At 41.2% G+C, this 13,100-nt stretch overlaps 1 protein-coding gene across 1 annotated transcript in view; it reads left to right on the plus strand.

Annotated features, from left to right (window-relative positions):
• The window catches only part of ANKAR (ankyrin and armadillo repeat containing), a 381,604-nt gene that overhangs the window by 343,607 nt on the left and 24,897 nt on the right, over positions 1 to 13,100 (plus strand).

Here is a 13,100-nt window from a genome sequence, read left to right on the forward strand (position 1 = left end):
TTCTGAATTATGTTATGCGCCAAACATGCTTATGATGCTTCTCCATGGATACAAGAACACTTAGATTTTGTAGAAAGTATAATTTTTTATTGAGCAATATAAGTATTCTTGGGAGATGCTGGATGCCACTTCTCTGACAAACTGACCACCAGCATCTCGTCGTGTATATGAACTGATCCTTCTTTTATAGGTAAAATAAAATACAGTACTAGGTCAGAAATTCTTAAGTTGCATGACCGCCTGGAGTATCATTTACATAGGTTGTCATGTCAACCGCATGATAGAGTATCCCTACATTACCCTGACCAGTTCTCCAAGTTGGGGCCCATTTACCATCACTATTTAGATAATCCTTTGTTCTGTTAAAACATCTTAGGCTGTGTTTAGAGATGCCCCTGTTACCGATGTCCCTAATGACATTCTAGCCTGAGGTTCTAACTGTTGCCTTCTGTTCTTGTGACCCTATAATTAGGCATCACAAATTATCGCCAGCTTCAATTGCTGTCCAGGTGTCCGTGGAATTCCTCCAGGTCAGGCTCAGTAGGGCATTTAAAGTTCACCTAGCCAGAAAGGCTAAGATAGCAAAGGATTCTGGGTCAGTTGCCATCTCTATGTTGGTCTCAAGCTCAGGCACACATATCAATTCATTCAATCAATCAAATGTTTAAAAAACAAAATAGTATGCTAGCAATAAAATAGCATAAGGGCCACAAAACCTTTAGCTGGGATCACAAGTGCCTCAAAGGACAGAACCTTTCAGCCACCAGCATTAGTAGTATAAGTCAGCATGGGGCCTTGTAGCCAGCACATATTCATAGGCCCTGTGGTGACCATGTCCTTGCATGAGTTTCTGTGGTAACAGGAAGCTTTGCATGAGGAGAGATCAGGATCACTGCAAGGTCTGAAGCTACACAAGAGAAAAATATTGCCCCTGTCAGCAGCCTGCCCTCTCCTCTTACCAGTTGTTATCCACTTTTGGCCCAGGGTCAAAAAGACAGTGTTGCCACTGATCCTGACTGGGGGCTGTTTGAAAGGAGGTATCAGATGCAGGAGGGGTTTGAAGGTTGGATCTGCTGGAGAGGGATTGGCTGTGAAGAGAGGAGCTAGGGGTGAGAGGGGATCAATTGGGAGGGATATGAGAGAAGGGTTGGAGGGGATGAGGGAGGCTGGACGGTGAACGAGAGGAGATAGGTGAAAAGGGGAGAGGGAGGGGATGACAGAGGATCAATTGGGGTCTATAGAAGTGAGAGGGAAGGGATGACTGAGGATCAGTTAGGGTTATAAAAAAATGGCTGGGAGGTGAGAACGCATCAGCTGGGATGATATGAAAAGGTTGAATGGGGTGATAGGATGAGCTGAGAAAGTGAGAAGAGCTGGGGGATGTAAGAGGTTCTCAGATGAGGGGCAGAGGTTGGGAGGAGGTCTCTGGAGAGGACAGATGTTGAGAGAAATCTGGAGAGGGTGGAGGCTCAGAGTGAAGTGATTGTTGGAGGGGGACCGCACCCCTGATAATTTTGTTTTCATTATCCTTTGGGGTCATGTGAATTTTCAAGTTCTAAAATGGGATCACATTAGCTAAAACTTTGAGAAGCCCTGCTTTAGTAAATAGAGAGTGTCCTAAAATATAACCTTACTGCAGCAAGTAAGCAACCTTAAGCAAGTAAGTACATCCAGCTCCTATCTACTCAGTTTTTATTTTTTATAAATCCATGCCTAGAGTCCAAGAATTAAAACTCCAATGTAGCTGCTCCCAAGACTGGAAAGATCAAGAGAAATTGCTAGCAGAGCAGCTGCAATAGGGAGATTTCCACAGCTCTTAGCAGCCATTTGAAAGAATTTCATTTAAACATGCTGAGAGTCCAGAGACCCAAGCCCAGTGTACAGAGAATCAACAGCTTCCAGATCCTCTCATTTCATTACTTCTTTCACTAGAGTGCCACAGTTAACATTATGTCTATGAGATAATCAGATAGAATTACTCTATATTTATAATATTAAATTATTTCCATTTCTTGTGGTCAGAGTACCACCTCATCAGGATTCTGCCGTGTTTAAGATGGCAGGGCTGAGTCACTCTTTGCTTCAGAGTCCTTATGCACTTATTTAAACAGAATATCCATAGCTATAGTTACATGATACCACAGTGAGGGCTGCATGAGCCATCATATTTCCAAACAATGGATGGGGTGAAATTTTAGCACAAAGGAGAAGCTGATGGAATGCAGATTTTCTCTTCCTTTATTACAGGGCAGTAGTCATTTTGATACCATGGCATCCTGTCCATTAGGTGCCACTCTTTAAAATACATTTAAAATTTGATATTTTTCATTACAAGTTTGTTTTACAAGACATTGTAACTTTGCTTTAATAAATTAATACATCCACCACCATTTAGCACCTCTTCCATGAGAATTATCCAGAAGAATGTTCTTTTTGCTGTTTGCTGCGGCCCTGCTTTATAATAAAAACATAACCATAAATAGAAACAGAGATCATGACAACAGATGCAGACCATACTGTTCATCCAGTCTGCCTATCCACATCTCCCATTCAGCTTTATAGACCCTCTGCCTCAGAGGTCCACTCTGCTTGTCCCATGCTTTCTTGAATTCTGGTACTGTCCTGGTCTCCACCATCTCCAGAGAGAAGCTGTTCCATACATCCATCATCCTTTCCGTGAAGAAATATTTCCTTAAATTACTCCTGAGTCTACTCTCACTTTCATCCTATGACCCCTCATTTCAGAATCTCGTTTCCATTTTAAGAGACCTGCCTCCCGTGCATTAATACATTAGAGGTATTTAAATGTCTCTATCATATCTCCCCTATCCTCCCTTTCTCTAGGATATACATATTTAGATTTTTAAGTCTGTCCCCATATGCTTTATAACAGGGGTCTCAAAACTCTGGTCTTCGAGGGCTGCAAACAGGTTGGGCTTTTAGGATATCCCTAATGAATATGCATGAGATTGATTTAGTAACATAGTAAATGTTGGCAGAAAAAGACTCAGGTGGTCCATCCAGTCTGCCCAGCAAGTTTAAGGGCAAATGCCGCTCCAAGCTGATTACCCCCGTACCTTCTCTTACGGGTAGTAACTGCCACTCCATGCAGGTTACCCCCATGCCTTTTGTTACAGGTAGTAACTGCCGCTCTGTGCAAGTTACTCCATGCCTTCTTTTAAGGGTAGTAACTAGCATTCTGTGCAGGTTACCTCCAGATCTTCTATTACAGGTAGTAACTGCTGCTCTGTGCAAGTGACCCTCATGCCTACTGTTACATGTACTAATTGCCATTCTGTGAATCTGTGTAGGTTACCCCCCCCCCAACATAAGTTACTTCTTTTCTTCATTTCCCTCCTTTAGGCACAATTTGCATACAGTTGAGGCACAGTGTATATATATTTATAGAAACTGTATCTAATCGTTTTCTTATCCACCATTCACACTTCATGGTTTAGCATTAGATATGTAGAAATGCAACCTACTGTAAATTGGAAGAGAGGGGAAGAGAGGCACAGCAGAGAACACAATGGCTTCTTTAGCCACCAAGTACTAGTGGTCATATTTATTAACAGTTTCTAAGGCTTTACTGTTCATAAGCCAAAAAAACTTTCCACTTCATAGCAACAAAAACTGCACTTAAAGCATGACTGCATTTTCTCTAAGATAAAAATGTGGCCAACATGCATTTCTTGCTCTGATCTTTTCAGTACTGTACAAGGAATGTGAATTTCCTAATATAATGAAGCTAAAGTCCCAATTTTTCCCAGAATAATCCAGTGAAGGGAATTCTGTGTTACAATGAAGGAATTTTTAAAATAGCAAATAAAGCATCAAATTTTTTAAACATGAAGTCATTTTCAAAGATTTTTTTTTCAATTTGTGATCCATTCAAGAGTTCTACCAAAATCACAGCACACACTGGCTCCTACAGAACTGGTATATTTTACTAGTGAAACTTAGGAATTCTTCATAAGGCATTAATGCTGAACATAATTGATCCACAGGTGACATAAACCAGCAGGTGTTTTTTTTCAAGATATCAGTAATGAATATCCGTGAACCATGTTACAGGAACATGGTTCACGGATTCTCGTGATTGGGATATGGCCATACCGGGCTATAATTTGTTAAGGAAGGACAGAGCGGACAGAAAAGGGGAGGAGTAACTCTTTATGTGAAAAACAATATCCAAGCAACGGAACTGCATGGAATGTGGGGTAGAGAAGAAGCATTATGGGCCATCCTAAAAAAAAAAAAGATGATGGTGCATCCATTTTTACTGGAGTGGTATACAGGCTTCTGACTCAAATGGGAGAACTAGACAAAAAGCTGGACAAAGACATCCAAACAGTGGGAAAGAAGGGAGAAATGTAGATTGTTGAAGATTTTAATCTACTGGGTGTAGACTGGAAAATCCCTTCTGCAGAATCTACCAGAAGTAAAGAGATAGTGGATGCCCTCAAGGGGCTCTGTTCAAACAAATGATAATGGAACCTACGAGGGAGGGATTTATACTTGATCTAGTGCACACTAACGGGGATAATGTCTAATGGCCGGGTGGGTGCCTACCTCAGTACCAGTGATCATCAAACGTTATGGTTTGATATAGCAGGTTACACGAAGACCTGAGTTTTGAATTTCAAAAATACGAATGTCAAAATGGGGATGTACCTGGAGATAAAAGGGGATGTACCTGGAGATAAATGGGGATGTATCTGGAGATAAAAGACTGGGAGAAAATGAGAGAGATGGAGGAACACTGGGCTAAACTAAAAGGAGCAATTACAAAGGCAACAAATCTATATTTTAGAAAAGTAAACAAAAGTAAGAGAAATAAGAAACCAATCTGGTTCTCAAAGGAGGTGGATGATAAAATAAAGGCAAAAAGATCAGCGTTCAAGAAATATGAAGGATTCAAAAAAAGAGGAACACAGGGAAGAATATCTGGTGAAACTGAAGGAGACGAAGAAAGAAATCAAGAAAGCAAAAATGTAGGTGGAAGAAAGGATTGCCAAAGAGGTAAAGCGAGGTGACAAAACATTTTTCAGATATATCAGAGAAAGGAGAAAGTGATATAGTGATATAGAAAAAACTAAAATAAATAAATAAATAGTGAAATTGAAAGGTGACAAAGATCAATGTGTGGAGAGAGACAAAGAAATAGCTGAAATATAAAACAAATACTTCAGTTCGATGTTCACTACAGAAGACTCTGGAGAAAGACCGTCGCTAGCTGACAAGACTGTGGATGGGGATGGAGTAGACAAAACTCTGTTTACAGGAGAGAATGTATGGGAAGAGCTAGGAAAACTGAAAATGGACAAGGCCATGGGGCTAGATGAGGTAAATCCCAGGATACTGAGGGAGCTCAGAGATGTACTGGCAGGTCCGTTGAAGGACCTGTTCAATAGAACCCTGGAAACGGGAGTGGTGCTGCAAGATTGGAGAAGAGCGGTGGTGGACACGCTTCACAAGAGTGGGAGTAGAGGAGGCTGGAAACTACAGGCTGGTTAGCCTCACCTCGGTGGTGGGAAAATTAATGGAGTCTCTGCTGAAAGAAAGGATAGTGAACTATCTACAATCCGGTGGGTTGCTTGATCTGAGCCAGCATGGATTCACCAGGGGAAGGTCCTGTCAGACAAACCTGATTGACTTTTTTGATTAGGTGACTAGAGAATTGGATCAGGGAAGAGCACTTATTTATTTATTTTATTTTTATTTATTTAAGAGGTTTTTATATACCGGGGCACGTTAAAAACATCACCCCGGTTCACAGTGTAACGTAACGTAGCAACGGGCTTTACAATAATTTAGAGTAGATAAACATAGATAATGTAGCAACAGGCTTTACAATAATTTAGAATAGATAAACATAGGTAAACATTATTTAGATTTACAGCTATTCACAAGGTGTCCGGTCTTTAACTATTCACAAAGGTGTCGGGTATATGGTATTGGAGGGGAGAAGGAGGATGGGGTGTTGGGTTGGGTTGGGAGGAGGAGGAGGAGGAGGAGGGTGGGAGGGGGAGGAGGAGGGTGGGAGGGGGGGTACAGTGATGTGGGGGGGAAGAGGGGGGTAATGGTTATTAAGTTCAGGGGGGCGTGTCAGTCGAGGGTCGTATCTTTAGTCGGGGTATGCTAGTTTGAGGAGCCAGGTTTTCAGATTCTGTTTGAATTTTTTATGGCAAGGTTCCTGGCGTAGGTGGGGTGGCATTTTGTTCCATTGGGATGTGCCTGCTATAATGAATGATCTTTCTCTGATTGAGGCATGTTTGATGACTTTGGGGGAGGGTGTCAGGAGTTTGGCTTGATGCTGTTTTCTAGTAGGTCTGGTTGTGTTGTGGATGTGGAGATGTTCAGGGAACCAGTGCATGTTTTGGTTGTGAATGGCTTTGTGTATGAGGGTAAGGGATTTATAGATTATCCTGGAGTTTACTGGGAGCCAGTGTAGGGATTGAAGAACTGGGGTGATGTGGTCATGACGGTGAGTATTTGTGAGGATGCGGGCGGCAGCATTCTGTAGGAGCTGTAATGGTTGAAGGGTGTTTTTTGGGAGACCTAGTAGGATGGCGTTGCAGTAGTCCAGTTTGGATAGGATCATGGCCTGCAGTACTGTTCGGAAGTCAGCAGTGTGTAGGAGTGGTTTGATTCTCTTCAAGGTGTGGAGTTTGAAGAATCCGCTCTTTATGGTGTTAGATATGAATTTTTTGAGGTTAAAGTGGTTGTCTATCCATATGCCTAGGCTGCGGACGAATTGTGTGGGAGGGCAGTCTGGTGGGGAGGGGGAAGAAAGGCTGAGTGTGGGAATGCTGGGGGGAGAGAGGATGAGTAGTTCGGTTTTGTTGGTGTTGAGTGCTAGGAAGTTGTCGGTGAGTAATTTGTTTATTTCAGATAAGGCAGATTTCCAAGTTTTCATTGCGTTAGTGATAGAGTCTGTTATAGGTATGAGTAACTGTACGTCGTCTGCATATATGAAGTGTTGGATGCCCAGTTTGGAGAGCAGTATGCAGAGGGGTATGAGGTAGATGTTAAAAAGGGTAGAGGAGAGGGATGAGCCTTGAGGAACTCCTTGTGATAGCTTGACTGGTTTGGATTCATTGCGGCCGATTTTTACTCTATAGCTCCTGTCATGTAGGTAAGACTGCAACCAGAGAAGGGCGTTGTCTGTGATGCCAATTTCCTTGAGGCGCTTAATGAGTATGTTGTGATTAACTGTGTCGAATGCCGCCGATATATCTAGAAGTGCGAGTATATGGGGCTGACCTTTGTCCAGGGCTTTGAGTATAGTTTCCGAAAGGGAGATAAGTAGGGTTTCTGTGCTGTGGTGTTTGCGGAAACCAAACTGGGAAGATGAGAGAATATTGTGGTCTTCTATGTATTCTGTAAGTTGTTTATTAATTATTTTTTCGAGTATTTTGGAAAGGAATGGGAGGTTTGACACTGGGCGATAGTTGGCTGGATCAGTGGTGTCTAAGTCTGGTTTTTTGAGGATGGGTTTTATAATGGCTTGCTTAAGTTCTGTTGGGACTTGGCCCATTGAGATAGATTTGTTCAGGACATTTGCGATGTGTTTGGCAATTGATGTAGGGTTTGAGATTAGTGTTATAGTGGGCAGATTGTCTGATGGATGATAGGCGGGTCTGAGTTTTTTGATAGTATTTTCAATTTCTAGTGTGGATGTGTTTTCGAAGTTTGTGAGGGTGGTGTTTGAGGTTTGAGTGGGTGTAGTGGGATTGTATTGGTCATTTGGAGTATTGCTGGGAGTTGTATTGCTGGGAGATGTTGAGATCGGGAGATTGGGGTGAGGTGAGAAACGAGCCATAATGGTCTGTACCTTAGTGTTGAAGTATGATGCTAATTTTTCACATTTTGTTTCATCGTCGTGATCAAGGTTGTGTCTGTCTGGTGCTGTGATAAGGCTGGTTACGTACTGGAAGAGGGCTTGTGGGTTGAACTGGAACTGGTGGATTCTTGCGGCATAGAAGTCTTTTTTTGCTTTTTCAGTGGCTTTTCTGTAGGTGTGTAGAAGGGCGCGAAACTGTGCTAGGATGGTGGGTATTTGGTTCCTCCGCCAAGATTTTTCAATTTTACGAAGGGACTGGTTTTGTTCAGTATTTTTGTGAGCGAATTTGCGGATGGGATAGAAGGTAAAATTTGTCTATTTGATGTGATTTGCTCGGATTTAATTAAAGCTTTTGATAAGGTCCCACATAGGAGACTCAGGAACAAAATTAGAAGCTTGGGAGCAGGTGCCAAGGTAGTAGTGTGGATTGCAAACTGGTTGACTGCAGGAGATAGCGTGTAATGGTAAATGGAACCTACTCTGAAGAAAGAACGGTGTTAAGTGGAGTGTGACAGGGATCAGTTTTGGGACTGGTTTTGTTCAGTATTTTTGTGAGCGAATTTGCGGATGGGATAGAAGGTAAAATTTGTCTATTTGTGGAAGATATTAAGACCTGCAACTGAGTGGACACGCTGGAAGGATTAGCTAGAATGAAAAGTGATTTAAGAAAGCTTGAAGAGTGGTCGAAGATTTGTCAGCTGGGAATCAACGCCAAGAAGTGCAGAGTCATGCATCTGGGGTGTGGCAATCCAAAAGAGCTTTATGTGATGGGCAGTGAAAAACTAATGCGCACAAACTGGGAGAGAGACCTTGGTGTGATAGTGTCTGATATTCTGAAGGCAGCGAAGCAATCTGACAAATAGTTAAAGCTGTGCGATACGGCTTCGCAAAACTGAGTCCAGCCCACTTGGCCAAAATTCCCGCCCCAATATCCTCCCCTTTTTCTCATTTGCACCTTATCTCGTGTACTATAATAACTCCCTGTACTCCATCTAGTATCCCCTGTTACCTTGTACACCTTATCTCGTATACTATATTAACTCCCTGTTCTCCATCTAGTATCCCCTTTTACCTTGTATAATGTATAATTTTCCTTGTATCTTGTATCTCTCGATACCTTGTATAATGTATAATAATCCTCATATTTTAATTTTTTCCTTTGTTATCCTGTACTCTTCTTGTGTATATTAGTTACTCTCCCATTTACTATAATTTACCTACTGTTACCTTATTTAAGGTTCCTGTATACATCCTTTCCCTTTTTTGTTCTTCTGGTTGCACCCCGGTTTCCCCTGCCCTGTTCCATGTATCTCTTTGAGTTCTCTGTAAACCGATATGATGTACCCACGAATACCAGTATAGAAAAGTTTATAAATAAATAAATAGAAATAAATTTGCATCACACCAAACATTATGGTGCTTTCGCATGCATTAAAGGCACTATTGCCCAATGGTTGAAGGAAGCGTTAACCTCGACATATATATGTCAGGTAGAGAGTCCATCAAGCTAGGTTGAGAGAACATTGCACAAATCTCATCTTTGGGTGAGTTTCCTCACTCCAAAAGTCATCAAATCTTCATAAGAGAGCACTGTTCTGTTCGTAAGTCTCACTTTGAATGTCAAAGTGGCCCCTAACCCCTACACTAATACCTAAACCTCACCTCGAGTTACTAGGTGGGCCTCCCATAGAGATATAAATACCTATCTAGCATGAGGGCATTATGGTTACTCTCTCTCTCTCTCTCCCCCTCTTCCCCCCCAGAGGGCTCAGCTGGTTCTCCCAGAGCTCATTGCAACAGCCTCCCTAAAATATACTTTTTTACAAGTCTAATATTGCAGTTTTATAGAATTCCAGCTTATATAAATAGATCCTTTTTTCTAGAGCAGTACAATTGTTTTACCATCTTCAACCTTTCCTACGTAGCTCAGATTTAAACTTTTGTAGGTCTGGAGAATACGAGGGCACTCTGTTCTTTTTTTTTTTTTAGAGAAGGTGATAGTGAACTAAACCAAGTTTCAGCAGCTTCCGTCACATTAGTTGAATGCGTGGTAGTTAATTTAGAAAGTCTCTCGAAGTTTGCAAGTATCAATAAGGCCACGCTTATGAACCGTGATGGGAGTAGACTGTGATAAAATAGAATTAAGAAGTCTAATTTTATATGTTAACAAGAAATGATCACTCCAAACAGTGATCTTTTTGTTCGATTTGGGGGAACGAATAATGAGAGTAAAGCTTCTATTTTCACCATTGCTCAATAGTTAAAGGAGGCCCATTGTGTCGGCTTATATTTGCAAGGGGCGTCCGATTACCATAAGGCTTCGGTCACATTCTCCTAGGGAGCAAGTAGTGTTCTGGGTTGAATGTCAGTGGGTGTTCCCGCAGGAGAGCTGTGGGCTGGTGTATTCTGTACACACAAGGAATTGCCAACTGGATGTTTAGGCACTGGATGTGGCTGGTTTTGGAGAGTGTGTGCTGTGAACAAGTCTTTCAGATTCCCGCCCAGTGTAGGGGAGCTTGGGTATATCCCATGCATCTGGACTGATCTGGGGTGTGAACAGGAAAGGAAAATTGGTTCTTACCTGTTAATTTTCATTCCTGGAATACCACAGATCAGCCAGAGCCCCACCCTGTCTGGTAAGACTGCTCTGTGTATGTTATATATAGATAGTAAAGAAATTGTTTCCTAGTCTGGGAGTTTCAGTCCTTTCTGTAGATGATAGGGTTCCAGTTTGGGGGCTCAACTTTTCCTCTGCTCCGTTCGAGAGGAAATGAAGTTGGTTTATGTTTTTATTTCATCTTTGCTTGGATGTAGATCATATTGAGGGACTGCAGGTGACACAAGAACATAACGTAAGAATATAAGATATGCCATACTGGGTCAGACCAAGGGTCCATCAAGCCTAGTATCTTGTTTCCAACAGTGGCCAATCCAAGTCACAAGTACATGGCAAGTACCCAAACATTAGATAAATTAAAAGCTATTATTGCTTATTAATTACCGTAATATCAATTTATGGATTTTTCCTCTAAGAACTTATCCAAATCTTTTTTAAACCCAGTTACACTAACTACTGTAACCACATCCTCTGGCAATGAATTCCAGAGCTTAACTATATGCTGGGTGAAAAATAATTTTCTTCGATTTGTTTTAAATGAACTACTTACTAACCTTATGGAGTGCCCCCTGGTCCTTCTATTATCTGAGAAGTCTACAAAATCATGAAAGGTCTTGAACAAGTTAATGTAAATTGGTTATTTACTCTCTATCATATCCCGCCTCAGTCGTCTCATCTCCAAACTGAACAGCCCTAAATTCTTTAGCCTTCCCTCATAGGGCAGCCATTCCATGCCTCTTATCATTTTGGTCGCCCTTCTCTGCACCTTCTCCAGTGTAGCTATATCCTTTTTAAGATGCGGTGATCAGAATTGCACACAGTATTCAAGGTGCAGTCTCACCATGGAGCGGTACAGAGGCATTATGACATCCTCCGTTTTATTTGTCATACACTTCCTAATAATTCCTAACATTCTGTTTTCTTTCTTGATCTCCACAGCCCACTGAGCTGATGATTTCAATGTATTATCCCCTATGACGCCGAGATCTCTTTCCAGAGTGATAACCCCTAAGATAGAACCTAACATTGTGTAACTACAGCAATGGTTATTTTCCCCTATATGCATCACTTTGCACTTGTCCATGTTAAATTTCATCTGCCATTTGGAAGCCCAATCTTCCAGTCTCGCAAGGTCCTCCTGCAATTCATCAAAATCTGCTTGAGATTTAACTACTCTGAACAGTTTTGTGTCATCTGCAAATTTGATTATCTCTCTCGTCGTATTTCTTTCCAGATCATTTATAAATATATTGAAAAGTAAGGGTCCCAATACAGATCCCTGAGGCACTCCACTGTCCACTCCCTTCCACTGAGAAAATTGCCCATTTAATCCTACTCTCTGTTTCCTGTCTTTTAGCCAGTTTGCAATCCACGAAAGGACATCGCCACCTATCCCATGACTTTTTACTTTTCCTAAAAGCCTCTCTATATGCATCACTTTGCACTTGTCCATGTTAAATTTCATCTGCCATTTGGAAGCCCAATTTTCCAGTCTCGCAAGGTCCTCCTGCAATTCATCAAAATCTGCTTGAGATTTAACTACTCTGCATAATTTTGTGTCATCCGCAAATTTGATCACCTCACTCTTCGTGCCCCTCTCCAGATCATTTATAAATATATTAAAAAGCACCGGTCCAAGTACAGATCCCTGAGGAACTCCACTGTTTCCTTTTTCCACTGTGAAAACAGACCATTTAATCCTACTCTCTATTTCCTGTCTTTTAACAAACTTGCAATCCATAAAAGGACATTGCCTCTTATCCTATGACTTTTTTGTTTTCTTGGAAGTTTCTCATGCGGAACTCTGTCAAACGCCTTCTGAAAATTCAAATACACCACATCTACTGGTTCACCTTTTGTCCACGTTTATTCACCCCTTCATAAAAGTGTAGGAAATTTGTGAGGCAAGACTTCCCTTGAGTAAATTCATATTGGATGTTTCCCAAACCATGTCTATCTAAATGTTTTGTGATTTTATTCTTTATAACAGTTTCCATGATTTTTCCAGCACTGATAAGTTACAAATTAATTGAAATAGGTCTGAAATTTCATTTTTTAGTTCTTTCAGAACCCTGGGGTGTATATCATCCAGTCCAGGTGATCTACTACTCTTCAGTTTATTAATCAGCCTACCACATCTTCCAGGTTCACCATGATTTGGTTCAGTTGCTCTGAATCAACACCCATGAAAACTTTCTCCAGAACGTGTATCTCTCCAATATCCTCTTCAGTAAACACCGAAGCAAATAAATCATTTAATCTTTCCGCGATGGCCTTATCTTCTCTAAGTGCCCCTTTAACCTCTTGATCATCCAGCGGTCCAACCAACTCCCTCGCATGCTTTCTGCTTCAGATACAATAAAAACTTTTTAAAATATGAGTTTTTGCCTCTGTGGCCAACTTTTTTTCAAATTGCTTTTAACCTGTCATATCAGTGTCTTACATTTAACTTGCCAATGCTTATGCTTTATCCTATTTTCTTCTGATAGATCCTTCTTCCAATTTTTGAATGAAGATCATTTAGCTAAAATAGCTTCTTTCACCTCACCTTTTAGTTATGCCAGTAATCGTTTTGCCTTCCTTCCACCTTTCTTAATGCATGGAATAAATCTGGACTGTGCTTCTAAGATGGTATTT

Source organism: Rhinatrema bivittatum, chromosome 6 (assembly GCF_901001135.1).
Source record: "Rhinatrema bivittatum chromosome 6, aRhiBiv1.1, whole genome shotgun sequence".
NCBI classification, from domain to species: Eukaryota; Metazoa; Chordata; class Amphibia; order Gymnophiona; family Rhinatrematidae; genus Rhinatrema; species Rhinatrema bivittatum.